The sequence below is a fragment of the Protopterus annectens genome, chromosome 6.part0, assembly GCF_019279795.1.
Source record: "Protopterus annectens isolate FY-2018-M chromosome 6.part0, PAN1.0, whole genome shotgun sequence".
In the NCBI taxonomy this organism is placed as follows: Eukaryota; Metazoa; Chordata; order Ceratodontiformes; family Protopteridae; genus Protopterus; species Protopterus annectens.
The window spans coordinates 322,779,478-322,795,768 of NC_056737.1; the positions used below are offsets into that span (position 1 = coordinate 322,779,478).

The 16,291-nt window shown below is 38.5% G+C and overlaps 1 protein-coding gene across 1 annotated transcript in view; it reads right to left on the minus strand.

Moving 5' to 3' along the window:
* ZNF106 (zinc finger protein 106) overlaps nucleotides 1-9,076 on the minus strand; it is a 2,006,671-nt gene extending 1,997,595 nt beyond the window's left edge. Inside the window, exon 1 of the mRNA XM_044074076.1 lies at nucleotides 8,879-9,076. The gene's annotated coding sequence lies outside the window, so the exon portion shown is untranslated. The remainder of the gene's footprint in view (nucleotides 1-8,878) is intronic.
* Nucleotides 9,077-16,291: the final 7,215 nt, after the last annotated feature.

Below are 16,291 nucleotides of genomic sequence, written 5' to 3' on the forward strand. Positions count from 1 at the left end.
GAGTTTCTGGGTCTCTGCAGGGTCCATCTTTGTGAAGAAGCATCACAACAGCTATGCACGAAACTAGCTATAAAATTAACGGCTGTAAAACAAATATAAATCTAAAAATCTATTTACGGCTACACAAGCACACAATTATGTATTAATTCTACAGCTCTTCTTGCTAAGTGCAATCTTTTTGCTAGATAAGTACAAGTCTCTGAATTTTTAGCCCCTCTTATAAAGGGAAATCTTTCTAGTGACTAGAGCACTAGTGTTCTTAAGACTTTACAGTAACTATGCAACATACTTAAACACTGCTTGAAAATGCTGAAACACAAAGCATGAGACTCAGTATAAAGTCAATGAGATATTTGTGCCAGAATAAGTTAGGCATTTCCATTACAGTTGAGGAATGATTTGGAGAACAGCTGGAGACTCTGAGAAGAACTACTTTTACACAAGGCCAGAGCTTTATAACAGAGTGGAAAGGGTTTAATTGTGATCTAGCGACTCCAAAAGATTTAGATGTAATACAACTAAACAGAACAGTGGTTAACATTAACCTTAAGTACTCCAATAGTAAGATGATTAAATCCACTGCATTCTGAAAGCTTTTAGAAAATATCACATTAAGTTACATGAAGATAAGGTGTTGGGAGTAATTTACAATTAGTTATTTGGACTTACTGGAGATTGCAAAACTAATTTAAAGTAAGGACGTTTATTAGTAGACAAGGTAACAGCTAATGAGGCACTTATGGTAGGTGAGGCAATAGGGAAAACTTATAAAACAGATGTCACCACTGGACATAGTTGAAATTAAGGGATGGGTTTCTACTATCCTTTACAATCCTAGTGAAATTTATATGGAATAAAGTGGAAACACCAATAAACTGAAGAAAATAAAATCATCATTATTCTCAGTCTGAGCAAAGATAAACAATCTCTTCATACAGACCGCTGACTATAAATTACTTCTGACCCTCCTTGCAGCAAGAGTTGCCCCATTTTAACAGAATTGCATCAGTGCAGGTTTGTTCCTGGTGCCAGGCATTTGATAGGCAAGTTCCTTTTCTGATACACGAGGCAAACAGGAGTTAAAAGATATAAACCAGTTGTTTTAATAACTGGACAAACTCCTTACCCAACTAAGGATAAAAGGTAAAGAATATAAAATCCTCAACCTAATGTGGAAGACAATACTACAGATAAGATGGTCACTGCTGCATACACTATGGCATCAAGCTCCTGTACCCCAAGACATTTATGATAAGATCTCAGATAGACAGATGAGCAGAACTGTTTCCAAAGAGAAACTTTCCAGCTCTTTCTTAAGAGGGAAGATGGAATAAAGCCACTGACCAAGGTCAGGTCCTGATGGTAAATAAAGAGTTATGCAACTCAGTCAGGAACACAGATCAAACCTTTGGTCAGACAGGAATGGATAACTAACGCAAGCAGCACCATTCAGTGATGCATATGCAGCCATCACAGCAGGTCACTTCACTGTTCCAATCCCAGATGTGCCACAGAGATGCTATTAAAGCACCGAAAAGTCTTAGTAAATATCTGGAGAAAAGACATTAGCTTTTAAGTAGTAACAGTAAAAGTGTTCACTCAGCTTGTTACAGCTTTTTACACCAACTGTGCATCAGAAATAGGCTTTGTCCAGTTGGCCTACCATGCTAATCTAAAGAACAAATAAATAAAAATAAATGCTACCGAAGTTAAATGGAGACAATTTTTGCTCCTGAGTAGAACAAAGCCAATACCCAAATGTTGCATGTTAGCAACGTTAAGAATATATGGCATTATTAGATCACATTTGTTTCTACATAATAATGCAAACCCTGATAAATGATGTCAGAAAAACAGCCAGCGTTTATAAAGCAATGGTTCAGAAATAATGCCAACTCCAGATAAACACCATGAGCAAATGAAAAAAAAAAGTCAATACTACCTCTACGAGTCCTTATGACATACCAGGTAGCTTCCTTAAATCACTAAACACAGCCTGTTCAAACACATCCTTAATCTTTTTACACCAGTCTCCTTACATGATATGCCCCTGCCCTGTTGCTTGGAAAACTATCACTATGATACCACTGGATAAGGGCAGCCCCACCACTTATCCAAGCAAACATATACCCATTAGCCTCACAAGTATAATATGCAAGGTTATAAAGTAAGTCTCTTGGTCCTACACCCTAATCAATCTACCTGACATCCATCATTGGCAAATCCATCATTGGCAAATCCTGTCTCCTACACAGTTACTGTCTTCAGAAAAATGGCCAAAGTCATGAATTATAAGCATTCCATACATACCACCTAGCAAGAACCTCTGATACAAACCCCCATCCTGCCACTATTAGTAAGCTAATACAACTCAACATGCATTACTTATTTATTTAACTTTTTTACTGGCCATCAGGAAGAGCTCATATAGTAAAGGCGGCTGGTACTTCCTTCCATGGATAAGAATGACATTAGTGGTGTCCAACAGGGTTCAGTCTTGGTTCTTCCCCTGTTCGGCATCTCCTTTTCCAACATCCTACCACAAGCATACTATTATTTGCTTATTTACATTCTTAACCAGGTAGATGAGTGGTTGAGCTGGTCCATGGACCTTTTAAACCATGACAAAGAAGAAGAAATTAATATGAAAAAGTCAGCCCAAATAACCCTAGTAAGCAATACAAGTAACAGCTTCTTCATACAATGAAAACAAAATTAGGCATAAGTATTTAAATAAATCAAACACTATACAGCTTGTGTTTAACGTTACACTGATTAATTTGCATTTACAGTGAAAACAGAGTTAATCAAAAAGTAAGTTAATTTACTTTGAATCATTAACAAAAATCAGCATTAACATGTAAGCGGTCTTCCTAAGGTTAGAATAGTGCTGTATCTGCATGCTTCACTTACGTGTTCTTTGAACATGTTTCTAAACATTGAGTAGTTTGCAACACACTTGCTAGCTTGTGGAAAACTATCATACCCTGCTGTGGCCACTTTGGATAATCACTTTTTCATTTAATATGCTGGTCTGGCTAATTTAGTTCCTGTAATGTTCTGTAGCAAATAAGCTGAGCTTTATATTTTCTAGTTTAAGGGGGACAGTAGCAGGACTATAGTACATAACATGACACTTCAGGAGGAAGGCAGCTCCAAGAGTTCCTGTAAACCAATCAGCTCTTAATACAGTGTAGCAGTTGTGATCTGTGCCACTGGACAAGAAAATTAACGGAATATTCTGTTCTCTCTCAACTGTGATAAAAGTAGTATGGGAATGGGAGATATTTTGTCTATTCACGCATGCAATTCTTGACTGGGATAAACATTAATCCATGTGTACCATTTACAGGCTTAACTGGGTGTGAGGGGGCAAAAAACAGTAATTACAGCAACAAACTGTAAAACAGAAGACAGTAACAATAGAGAAAGAAAGAGAGCAAATCAATCACACTGTATCTAATCATTTCTAATTACTGCGCTATGTATAATACAGCATATACAATATTTACAGTATATTCAATATTTACAAACATAAATTTATGACACAGGCATACCAGAGGAAAATATTTAGAACTGTGTTCTGGAAAATAGAAGGGATCAAGGAGCCTATGGGAGGGCTGAGGTAGTACTACATTTTTATCCCCATATATATTATGTACTATAGGTTCATAGGTAGGTACTAGGCTATCTGCCCAAAGGCATTTATAAGCCTAGCCAGAATGTTTTGGCTTTCGTCGCCCCCTTAGATTAGTTCCCTGTGCCTCTGTCCAGCAGAGCCACTGAAGTGATCCTCGGGGTAAACTTTCTGTTTCCCATCCACTCGTCAAGGTTTCTCTTGAAGAGTGTTAGCAAGGAGCTCTGTCTAATGTAGACTGGAATCTTGTTCCAAATCATGGGAAGTCTTTGGGACAGGAATCTATCCCTCCAGCACGTCCTATTTATTGTTGTGGTACGGTTTAAATCCCTAGAGCATGTGGCTCGAGGGGATATGGTTTTCTTTAGGAAGAGCATGTCCATCAATTTTGGGTTGGACATGGCCTTGTATGTCAGACAGAGATCACCTCTGAGTAGGCGGTATGCAACAGAGTACAGCTGGAGTTTCTTCAGTCGAGCTGCATAGGGCAACTGTTTGAGGCCAGTGATCCTCTTGGTGAAGTACTTCTGAGGTCTTTCCAACTGTTGCAGGTGTCTTGTAACGCACATCCCAAATGGAGCGTTGTACTCTATGATGGGTCTGATGAGTGATGAGTAAAGGGACACAATGACCTCTTTTGATCTGGATGTGAACCCTTTTGTGATTAGGTGGACCACATAGGAGTTTCTAACCACTTTGGCAATGTGATTATCAAAGGAGAGATTACTATCTATTTGGGTCCCCAGCGCCCTTATTACATCTTCCGTATTTAGGGGACTACCACATATGTGGTAGTTTGTGGGTACTTTGTTTTTTTCAAAGGGGATGACTATGCACTTTTTGGCATTTAGCTTGAGGCCATGATTTTGACACCAGGTATCCGTCTCAGTGAGACACTTTTGGAGGATGTCTGTGTCAGCCAGTGAGTCAATTATAGCCCCTAGTTTGCAGTTGTCTGCGAACCTGGTAAGCCATAATCCTCCTGTGCTTGCCTGTACCTCTGAGAAGTATATGCCGAACAGGAGGTGTCCTAGGACTGAGCCCTGAGGGACGCCACTTGTAACTGGTTTAAAGTCGGACCTAGCTCCCGCAACTCTCACCATGTGGTGACAACATCCTGGCAGACAGGTTCAGTGCTAACTTTACCCCTCTCTCACCACCTGAAGGGCCCATCTCTATACCGGAAGAATGCAAAGTTCCTGTAATCACGACTAACACAGGTAAAAAACCACACAATCCAAAGCCAAGAACACCGCATCCGTGGGACCTGACAATATCCCAGGCTGTGTTCTACACAAACTACAGAATGAACCGGCACCCCACCTAAGCACCATGTTCAATCATAGCCGCACCTCAGGCTTTGTGCCCACTGAATGGCGCACAGAGACGGTTATCCCACTCCACAAAGGAGGAGCCAACACGGATCCCGGGAACTACCACCCCATTAGCCTTACGAGCCTGGTCTGCAAGGCCATGGAACATATCATCATGTAACATAAACAAAGACATGGGTAATCTCCAAACTCTGGACCCCACCCAGTTCGGGTTTGTAAAAGAAAGATCATGTCTCCTAAACCTGATAGACTTCTTTGAAGCAGTCACCAAAGCTGCAGACGAGAGTAAGGTGGTTCACACAGCCTATCTAGATCTCGCCAAGGCTTTTGACACCATCCTCCACTCTGGAATTACAGATAAACCTTGGTAAACTAGGTATAAATCCCTATGTCACAAGATGGGTTGCCAACTGACTCACTGACAGAACCCACAATGTGAAAGTAGCAGACTCCAAATTAGACTTCAGACCAGTGACAAGTGGAGTACCACAGGGTTCAGTCCAGGGTCCTCTCCTGTTTGGTATCTACTTTTCTGAAGTACAGGCTAACACAGAAGGTCTTTGACTAACAAAGTTTGCAGATGACTGCAAACTAGGAGCCATAATCAAAACTCCTAATGATGTGGACATCCTACAAAAGGGCCTCAGAGAGACAGATGCCTGGTGTCAAAGCCACAGCCACAAGCTCAGTGCCAAAAAGTGCAATGTCATCCCCTTTGGTAAAAACTCTGTACCCATGTGCTACCACATAGGTGGTAGTCTACTTAACACCAAAAGTGTGATAAGAGACCTTGGGACACAGGTGGCCAGTAGTCTCTAATTTGATAATCACATTGCCACAGTAGTCAGGAAATCCTTCTACGTGGCAAATCTCATCACAAAAGGTTTCTCATCCAGGAAAAAAAAAAAAGAGGTCATTGTTCCCCTCTACTCATCACTCATTAGATCCATTATAGAGTACAATGCCCCTTTTGGTATGTACCTCACAAGACAACAACTGGAAAGGTCGCAGAAATACCTCACAAAGAGGATTACCGGCCTCAAACAGATGTCCTACCCAGACAGTCTCAAAAAAACTCCAGCTTTACTACGTTGCATATCGCCTACTCAGACGCAATCTCTGCCTAACATACAAAGCTATGTCAAACACAGAGCTGTTGGACATGCTCCACCAGGGACCTACACCTTGTCACCACAATAAAAAGAACATGCTAGAGGCATAGATTCCTGTCCCAGAGACTTCCCATACTCTGGAACAAACTACCTATCTATATCAAACAAAGCTCCTCATTAGCACTCTTCCAAGAAAAATCTTGATGATTGGATGGGAAAAAGGAAATTCACCCCAGGGATCACCTCTGGGGCTCTGCTCAACAGGGGCACAAGAAAATAATTTTCCTGGGTGGCAAAAGCCAGGGTACCTTTTTGGCTAAGCTTATATAGGCCCTAGGGCCAATAGCCTAGTAACTACCTATGAACCTATAAGAGTAAATGTTGGGGAGATGAGTGAGAAAAATGATTAGAGACAAAAGTAAGGGCTGTTGTGGAAAACAGAAATAAACGCAGATTGAGATTATTACTGCTAAGAGTTGAGTGATGAGTTATTCCAGTCTGGTAGTTGGCAAAACGACTGCTAATACACATCTAGCTTCTATAGTGAGCAGAGAGCATTATTTACGAGAAGATCTTTATCAACATGTATGTGGAAAAGGGACGAGAAGTACTGATCCAGCCACAGACTACAGTATTCTTGTTTTGTTACTGTTCATAAGTATATATATTAGGTTAATGACCCCAATGGCCTTTTCAGGCCTAGCCGTGCATCCCAAATGTATCGGACAACTGTGGTGCCCTACAGGATATTCTTAGGGATATGGGTAAAATAGAGCACGAGTGGTCAACACAAGTTGCCTCAATCCATTAGAAAGACAGTGACAAGACAGAAGTGAATTTCTGATTTCCTATCCACTGATCAAGGTTATGTTTAAATAGAGTCAGGGAAGAACTCGGATTCACATGGATGGGAAGTCTGTTCCACAGAAAGGGTATTCTGAGACATGCACCTCTCCCTCCATGTCATTTATGTCACAAGCAAGACTCAAGTTTCTGGGTAGGGTTGTTCTAATGCTGTTTGCTTTGTGGATGTGCAAGAGGTCCATCAGAGTAGGATCCTGATATGCCCTGCATGCCAGACATATATCACCTCTCAACAATAGATAGGAGATGAGTACAGGATCAAGGCTTTGAGGCAAATCAGCATAGAACACATTGTTAAAGCAGTGCATTCTTATTGCAGTTGTTGCATGTTGTCTGGTCACCGACATACTGAAGGGGGCATTGTGCTCAATGATGGATCTAACGTGGGTTGAGTACCATGGATTGATGACTTCCTTAGACCTAGATGCCATGCCCTTGCATACAAGTTGAGCAACATACAAAGATTTCTTTACTACCTTAAACATATGTTGGTTGAAAGCCAGGTTACTGCCCATGTACATTTGCAAATCCCAGACTACTGATTCTACTTTTAGGGGTGTGTTATCAGTAAAGTATTTTACTTGGATAGCAGACTTCCCCAAAGATACTACTTTCCCATTTCTTGGCACCGAGTTTAAAGTGTCTATGGCATCAGTTTCATATCTCTCAACTGTCCCTGATTTTGACTCAAATTTCAGATCTGTCCCCCTTAATCCTGATGCCTTTTAGACAAAAGGCAGTGAATTATACTTAATAAATAATAATAATAATAATTAAGAGCTGAATACTTATTTTACTTCAGGAAACGTGTATTACTTCACATTCGCTAATTCTATTAATGCCTCAAGTTAACAGAACTAGTATTTTAAGTATCCCTGATTTTTTTCTGGATTTGTCCCCGATTCTGTTGAGATTTGTTCCTGACTGGTTGAGAGCTATGCCTGGAGGATATCTGTGTCTTGGAGGAATTCTCTGACTGCTCCCAGTCTGCAATCATGTTCAGCAAGAGACTCTTGACGTTGGCCTTGACTTCTAGGAAGTAGAGGCCAAAAAACAGAGGAAGCAGAACTGAGCCCCGAGGAACTCCGCTAGTGACCAGTCTCTTTGTAGAGGTTAATTCCCCTGTCCTAATTTCCTAAATACTGAGAGCCATCTGATAGTATGTAACACAGGGTGATTATACCCAATTCCGCAAGTTTGTTTTCAATCCTCAAATGGGGTATTCTATCAAATGCTTGGCCAGTTCAAGGTAGGCAGCATCATTTACACTCATCCATTGCCTTGGTGACCTTTTCAAAGAAGTCAACCAGACTGACTATGAGTGATCGTCCCTTGACAAAACTGAAATGGGTTGGATCCAATGTCTGCAGGTTACCAGTGTCAGTATTAATAATTTCCATGATAATTCTCCCATTATTATACATATGAGACTAATAGGAATGTAGTTTCTGAGGTCCAGTGAAGTCCTACCCTTAAGCAAACAAATGAGTTCTCCATTTGTACTGCACGAAAGTAGTTTAAAAATATATCCTCAAGTAAAGCGGGAGTTCTAGCCATTCCACAAGTACTGTAGGTTCCGTGAAAGCAAGCGCATAATATCTATAACATGGGCACACAATAATGCAGGAAGCATTTCAACAGAAAGACTCACTACGAGCTTTGACCTAGTACAATGCAAATCATAAATTCTGATAGCAATGGAACAGTAAGGTCCAAGCGATGAAACTGAAGGGGGTGGGGGCAGTAAGGCAAAACATGGCGTCATTCTGTAATTATTTTATAACATCGCATTTAATTTGGAATAATAGCAGTCACATCAAATGTACAATTCCAGCAGTTTATAAGGTCGTTGCTGCAACATTCCAACATCATGCTTGGCAAATCAAAAGCCAGACAGCTTTGCAGACTTTGCCGTTTAAAGACCGCCCTACCTTATTTCCATGTTGCTATGCACGCTATTGGGCGACATAAGTAAATGCGCAGAGCAGTCCATCACTGCACAACTCCACAAAAACTGCATTTCAATCATCCTCAACCGATAATCCCATCTTCCGCAAAACGCCAACTATACTACAACCGGATATTGAATATCTAAAGGCGAACAGTGTTGCAATGAAACTAGAAACATCCGTTGTTGTGTACTGTTGAAGCACGGGTAATATAGTTCTTTAGAACCACCTGGTATGGACATCTCGCGTAGATTGACGCTATTCGCGATATTTTGAAATCCTTGGAGGAAAGTTGTGCTATCAGTCCTTCTCATATATCGCAACTTTTTTGATGACAAAATCTGGAGAAAAAAATCAAAATCAGGAACTTATTTTAAATATCACACTTTTCACTCAAATAATTAATACAGTCGCAGATTTTGTAGCAACATGGGTTTTTGAGCAGTAAGAAGTATGAATCGCTAATGTCTGGCTTCGCTGACAATAATCTAAGAGATTTACCAAAATCTCAAACATTTTAGGGGTGGGCAGGCAAGGCAAAACAGGGGTAGTTGAGAGTATGGCCCGTGGCAGCGGGTTCTTATGTTAGTGGGGGACTAGGGTGGAATGGGTTGAAGTCTACAGGAGTTAAAAAAGGGCGATAATGAAGGATACTGGACTGTAGTGGTGTGTTTTTGTATGCATATGATATTACGGCATTAACGCATTTTGACAGTTGATCACTGTTGCTAACTTGCTGCAATAAGCTAAACTGCATCACAAATAGTATTTTATAAAAAGTTATGTCACAAAAAACAGCAAACAAGTTTAAAAAATCAGTAGAGATGTTAAGCGAGTCTTCTCTTGATACGATAATATAAAACATTTCCATGTATGTCCGTTTCTACAGAGCGACCTTGATTTCGCCCTGTCCCTCATAAAATGTTTGATATTTAGTAGACCACTGGCAATTACAGTTAGTCAATTAGAACTCAGAAAATGTGTATTGAGCGCAAAGTCTATTGTACTGTTGACTTTTAACATCGGTGATTTTTTTTGTCTCCTGTTTTTGCCCTGTCCCTCCTGAAATTTAGTTTTTCTGGGAAGTAACCAAGGCGCACAGACACTCTGTAACGTGTCAGACATTACAGTTTTAACACTTCTTAATTTTCATAAAATGCATACTGACATTCTATTAACTTTTTACATGGATTAAAAAAAGTTTCCCAGGCGTTATATTGGTGTTGGTAATAATTAGGCAATACTGGTATCTTCATTCTTTTTTTAAGGTTTTATTAAATTTTAACAAAGTAATGATCAATAACAAAGAATGCAATATATAATTTAAATGCCAATACAAAAAAAAAAAAAAGAACACATTCAACAACTAAAGTATTTACAAAGGTGTATACTATGTAAGTTATTTTATATACACACAGATATATATATATATATATATATATATATATATACACACACACACACATATATATATATATATATATACATATATATACATATATATATATATATATATATATATATATATATATATATATATACATATATATATATATATATATATATACATATACATATATATATATTATATATATAATATATATACATTTACATACATATATAGATGTATGTATATATATATATATATATATATATATATATATATATATATATATATATATACATACATATATATATATATATATATATATATATATATATATATATATACACACATATATATATATACATATATATATATATATATATATATATATATATATATACATATATATACACACACACACATATATATATGTGTGTGCATACATTTTATATATACATATATATATATATATATATGTGTGTGTGTGTATACATATATATATATATATATATATACATATATATATATATATATATATATGTAATGTATGATGTATATATAATGTATGTATAATTAATAATATATTAATTTTATAATAATAATGTAATGTATAATGTATGTATAATATATGTAATGTAATATAATATAACAGTTCAGAGTAATGGTGAGTGTGGAAGAGAGGTGAAGAAGAGAGTACAGGCAGGATGGAGAAGAGTGTCAGGAGTGATTTGTGACTGACGAGTATCAGTAAGAGTGAAAGGGAAGGTCTACAAGAGGGTAGTGAGACCAGCTGTATTATATGGGTTGGAGACAGTGGCATTGATAAAAAGGCAGGAGTCAGAACTGGACGTAGCAGAGTTAAAGATGTTAAAATTTGCACTAGGTGTGACAAAGGTGGACGGGATTAGGAATAAGTATATTAGAGGGGTCAGCCCAGGTTGGAAGGTTTTGAGACAAAGCCAGAGAGGCAAGATTACGTTGGTTTGGACATGTGCTGAGGAGGGATGCAGAGTATATTGGGAAAAATATGCTAAGGATGAAGCTGCCAGGTAACAGGAAAAGAGGAAGGCCTAAGGTAAGGTGGGTCTATATTACCAAAGTGAAAAACCCTATTCCCGAATACCTAAATGTCGACACCTATACCGCGAACCGCAAAAATCCCGAATGCACTAAACCGCAAAAAAAAATATCGAACTGTCATAGTCCGCCAACTCCACCACCCGCTACATACTACCTACCCAAAGAAAATAAACCACACACATATACTAACGAAACCCTACTTCTATCCTAAGGTAAAGCACCAAAACCCTACCTCTAACCCTGCACTAAACCCCACATTTAATAACTAACTATCCACTATCCTTAACCCCTCCCTAACTCTAAGGTCCGTAACTACTGCACACGTCCCCTACACACATACACCCAAACAAAATAAATAATCCACATACATACATTTAATAAAACCCTACCTCCAACACTACACTAAACCCCACATACACAACTATCTATGCACTATCCTTAACCCCTCCCTAACCCTAAGGTCCGTAACTACCACACACTTTCCCTACAGATATTCACCCAAACAAAATAAACAGTACACATACATACACTTAAAATAACCCTACTTCTAACACTACACTAAACCTTACATACATTACCTATCTATATACTTACCTTAACCCAAATCCTAACAATAAAGTCCTATCTATCGGACACTTACCTTACGGAGCTATACCGCAGACGGGCCAACCAAAACAAATTGACATTTCGGAATTCGCAGTTTTGCACGTTTGGGATTTCCGTACTTCGCGCAATACAGGTCGACGTCTTCGTATTCGCTCATATGGTTTCTAGCGTTCATAATATAGACCTGATAAGGTTCATGGATGTGGTGAGGGAGGACATGCAGATGGTTGGTGTGACAGAGCAAGATGCAGAGGACAGGAAGAAATGGAAACAGATGATCCGCTGCAGCGACCCCTAATGGGAGCAGCCGAAAGAAGAAGAAGATATAAATGTAAATTTGCCCATGTCACAAGTGGTAATTCAATAAAAGTGTTAAAAAAGTATTAATAGGACAGTGATGATCGAGAGAGAAGCAGAGAACAAACAAATACTGCTGTTGTTGGTGGGTTTTGATACAGACAAAGCATTCAACAGAGTAAGCTGGGACTTTAAGAATAGAACTCTAGAATCATTTGCATTCCCAGACAAAATTATAATGTTGATTAGAAGGGTATATGAGGGATCAGAGGTGAACATTAAAGTAGGTGGGTTCCTCTCTGATAAGTTCTGTATGAATAGAGGAATCAGGCATGGGTGCCTTGTTTCCCCTTTGTTATTTGCATTATATTTAGAACCACTGGCAAAAAAATAAGGGACTCAGAAAGTCAAGGATAAAATTGGTATGGTAGTCAAGAAGAGCTGGCTTTATTTGCAGAAGATATTATTTTATACCTGATAAAACAAGAGAAGCACATTTCAGTGTTGTGATACATTCTGAGATAGTTTCTTGTCTTTTTAGGATACAAAATTAATGAAGATAAAACAAAAACAAATAGTTATAACTATGTACCCACATGTGAATTTGTGCATTAATACCCATATTTATGGGGACATGCTAAAATGAAGTATTTAGGACTGTGGATTAAAAAGGGTTTTGTTATACATCTAAACTTATGTGGAAGAGACTAAACAAAAGATAATGCAAAAACTGACATATTGGAAGCTCTTCTTTATAGATATGGATAGCAAGATACAAGCAGTGAAAGTGTTTCTAGTCCCTTTAGTTTTATATATAGGCTATAGGCAGGCATATTTTTATCAAACACAGGAAATGTTGTGCACAGAAATTAATAAGGAGTTGAAGGATTTTATCTGGGATGGTAAAAGGACAATGGTCAAGTGTGATAAATTCATCTTTCCAATAGAACAATGTGGGATTAGGATTATCTGATTTGGAGGGATATTTTAGAGCTACACAGTCAAGGCTCATATACATAATGCAAACAGAAAGCTATAATTCAAAGCAGAATGGCATGAAGATAATGAAATGGGGGGGGATTCAAGAAATAAGATGAGAAAGTGAGATTTTGAATGTAGATCCTTTAGGAGAATAACAACAACCACACAAAATATTATATTGATAAAATAGAAGAAAGCATTCTGAGAACTATGCCAACACATAAGAATGAAAAAAGGAGATTTTGCTAATAGGGATGACTGAAATTAGGGGTTTAGAGAATAGGCAAGAGAGGCTGAAATTTACTGTCTAAAACTGACAAATGAAGCAAGATACTGGGAGCAAATATGTAGACAGGGAAAGAGAATGGGATGAAGCCAAGAAGACATTTGGACTACAAGCTAGAGACTGCCTTCTGTATCAGGAATTAATCTCTGAGTATAGGCAAAGAGAAAGGGATAGAGGAGTTCCAAGTAAAAGGCCTGCTCTGGTAGTTTTTAATTCAATCTAGAACAGAAACTGCAGTTAACAAAGGATAATTAGTAGGAGATATAAAATGCTGCATGTTAGCTGTAGGAATCAATCAGAGGACATTAGAAAAGATTGGGAAGAGAGAGTGAATAAGCAGTTCACAAGGAAACAATGGAAGGACATATGTATGGTTCCCATATATGTGACAATGTTTAAAAGATTTAGGTTTTTTGCTTGGAAGTGTTTGCATACCTATTTTTATACCTGAAAGAGACTCCAAAGATTTTTTTTTCCACAGGAAGATGGCAAATGTTGGAGGGATAATGGGGAAGAAAGAGTTAAATGGGAACCTGTGCTTTAGGAATATAGTGAGTTGACTGACTTTGAAAATTCCCTACAGAGTACTCTGTCAGAAATATTGGGTGAGCAAATTAGTGTAACTAAGGAAATGCTTTTTTTTTAGCTGGTGTACATGATCTGAATTGCTTAGACATAGTAAGGCCTTGTTAAGTTTAATTCTGGTGGCTGCAAAAACAATTACTAGAAAATGGAAATCAAAATCTAAACTCTGCACACCATAAAAAACTTCTACTAAAACTAAAACCATGCTATCATGCCCCAGACAACTTTCCATCTAACTTTCTCAAGCTAGCTGCTGATGGCATAGCCCTTCCCATCACCATATTTATCAACCGTTCAATAAAAGAATCCTATGTACCCCTCCTCTGGAAGAAAGTGTTCATCATTCCCCTCCACAAAGCAGGCAACAATAATAAAATTTCCAACTTCCGTCCTATAGCCATCCTGTCGCCTATCTCAAAAGTCCTAGAAAAATGCATACACTTGCAACGCCTTCCCTACCTCCTAGACAATCAACTTATTTCTCCAACTCAACATGGATTTAGACCTGGACATAGTACTACCACTGCCCTTCTCTCCTTCCTTGACATTATCAATCGCGCCCAAGACTCTGGCAGCATTGTATCTACCCTTCTCCTAGACTTATCAAAGGCCTTTGATACTGTTTCCCACAACCTTCTCTTGTCCAAACTTTCTCTGCTCAGTCTCTCCCCCTCCTCTATTAACTGGCTTTTCAGTTACCTTTCTAATAGACAGCAAGCTGTCAAGTGGAACAATAGTACCTCTTCCTTCCTTCACACTCCAACAGGAGTTCTACAAGGCTCAATACTGGGTCCTTTACTTTTTAACATCTTTATTAATAATTTTCATCAGTGCATTCCTAATACCAAACTTGTCCAATAAGTGGATAATTCCACCATAATTTTCTGTGCTCAGTCTCTCCCCAAACTCATACAACTAACACAAGATGCCTTCTCTTGTACTGAGTCTTGGATGCTGAAAAATCACCTTGCTCTCAATGCATCCAAAACCAAAATCATGATCTTTACTCCATCTAAAAACACCTTTATCGATAAAAATTCCTTCTCCATAGTCAGTCAGAATAAGATTCCCATTGAAATAGTCTCCCATACCAAACTTCTAGGTGTTATCATTGATGAACATTTAAAGTTTGGCATTCATATGCAAACTAGTATTAAGAAAACACACCAAAAGCTCGGAGTGCTGTATCATCACAGCCGTTATCTCACTCCATCTTCCAAACATATACTGTCTATTTCCTACCTCATCCCCTCTGTCTTGTATGGAGCCCTTCTCCTCACCAACCTTCAATCCTCCCTAAAGTCAAAATTGTTATCCTGCTACAATAAAATCTCTAAGTTTGCTACTGGAACCAAATCTTCCTCCCACCACTGTGTTGCACTCCACTCCTTGAACTGGCTGGAACTTCCCCACTGTCTCTCTTACATTCAACACTTAACTGCTCACAAACTCATTTTCAAACCCTCTAACTGCCCTTCCCTCTCCTCCAAACTCACCTTGTATCATTCTAACAGACTACTCAGGTTCAGTAACCAGAACTTCCTCGAAGTGTACAAACCCTTACGTGCACCTGGGCAATTTCTCCTGTCTTTCTCCCTCACTCAACTATGGAATTCACTTCCCCCCACATTCAAATCACCCAGGACCAATCCACCTTCAAGACCATGCTCCATTCTCATCTCTCTTCTCACTGGGAATGCTCATGCTCTCACCCCACCTGACTCCCTCTATATAATTTCTGCTCCCCCATCCTTTTTTCCCCTTTCTCAAATCTCAGTCTAGTGACTCCCTTAATTTCATTTCCACTCTCTCTCCCTTTTTTCCTTTCTCATAACTCAGCCGATTCACCTTTCAATGTCCTACTCTCTTGCTCTAATTCTTCCTACCTCTCACCTCATAAAACTTTGAGTGCATAAGTGCCTACACTCCAAATTATACTTATGTACTCCAAAATGCTTATGGTTTAATTTCATTCACTGCTTTGTTACAACACCTTGCTCAAATGTTATTATTCCGTCTTATATATTACTGTGTTTTTAGTAGTTTTGAAAATTGTATTGTACTTAACTTTGTTGATATTAGCTTTGTAATAATTGTATATGAAGCTTTTCTTCCCGGGCCTCCATTGAAAACGGGCTCATTTTGGTCCAATGGACTTTCCTGTTTAACAAAC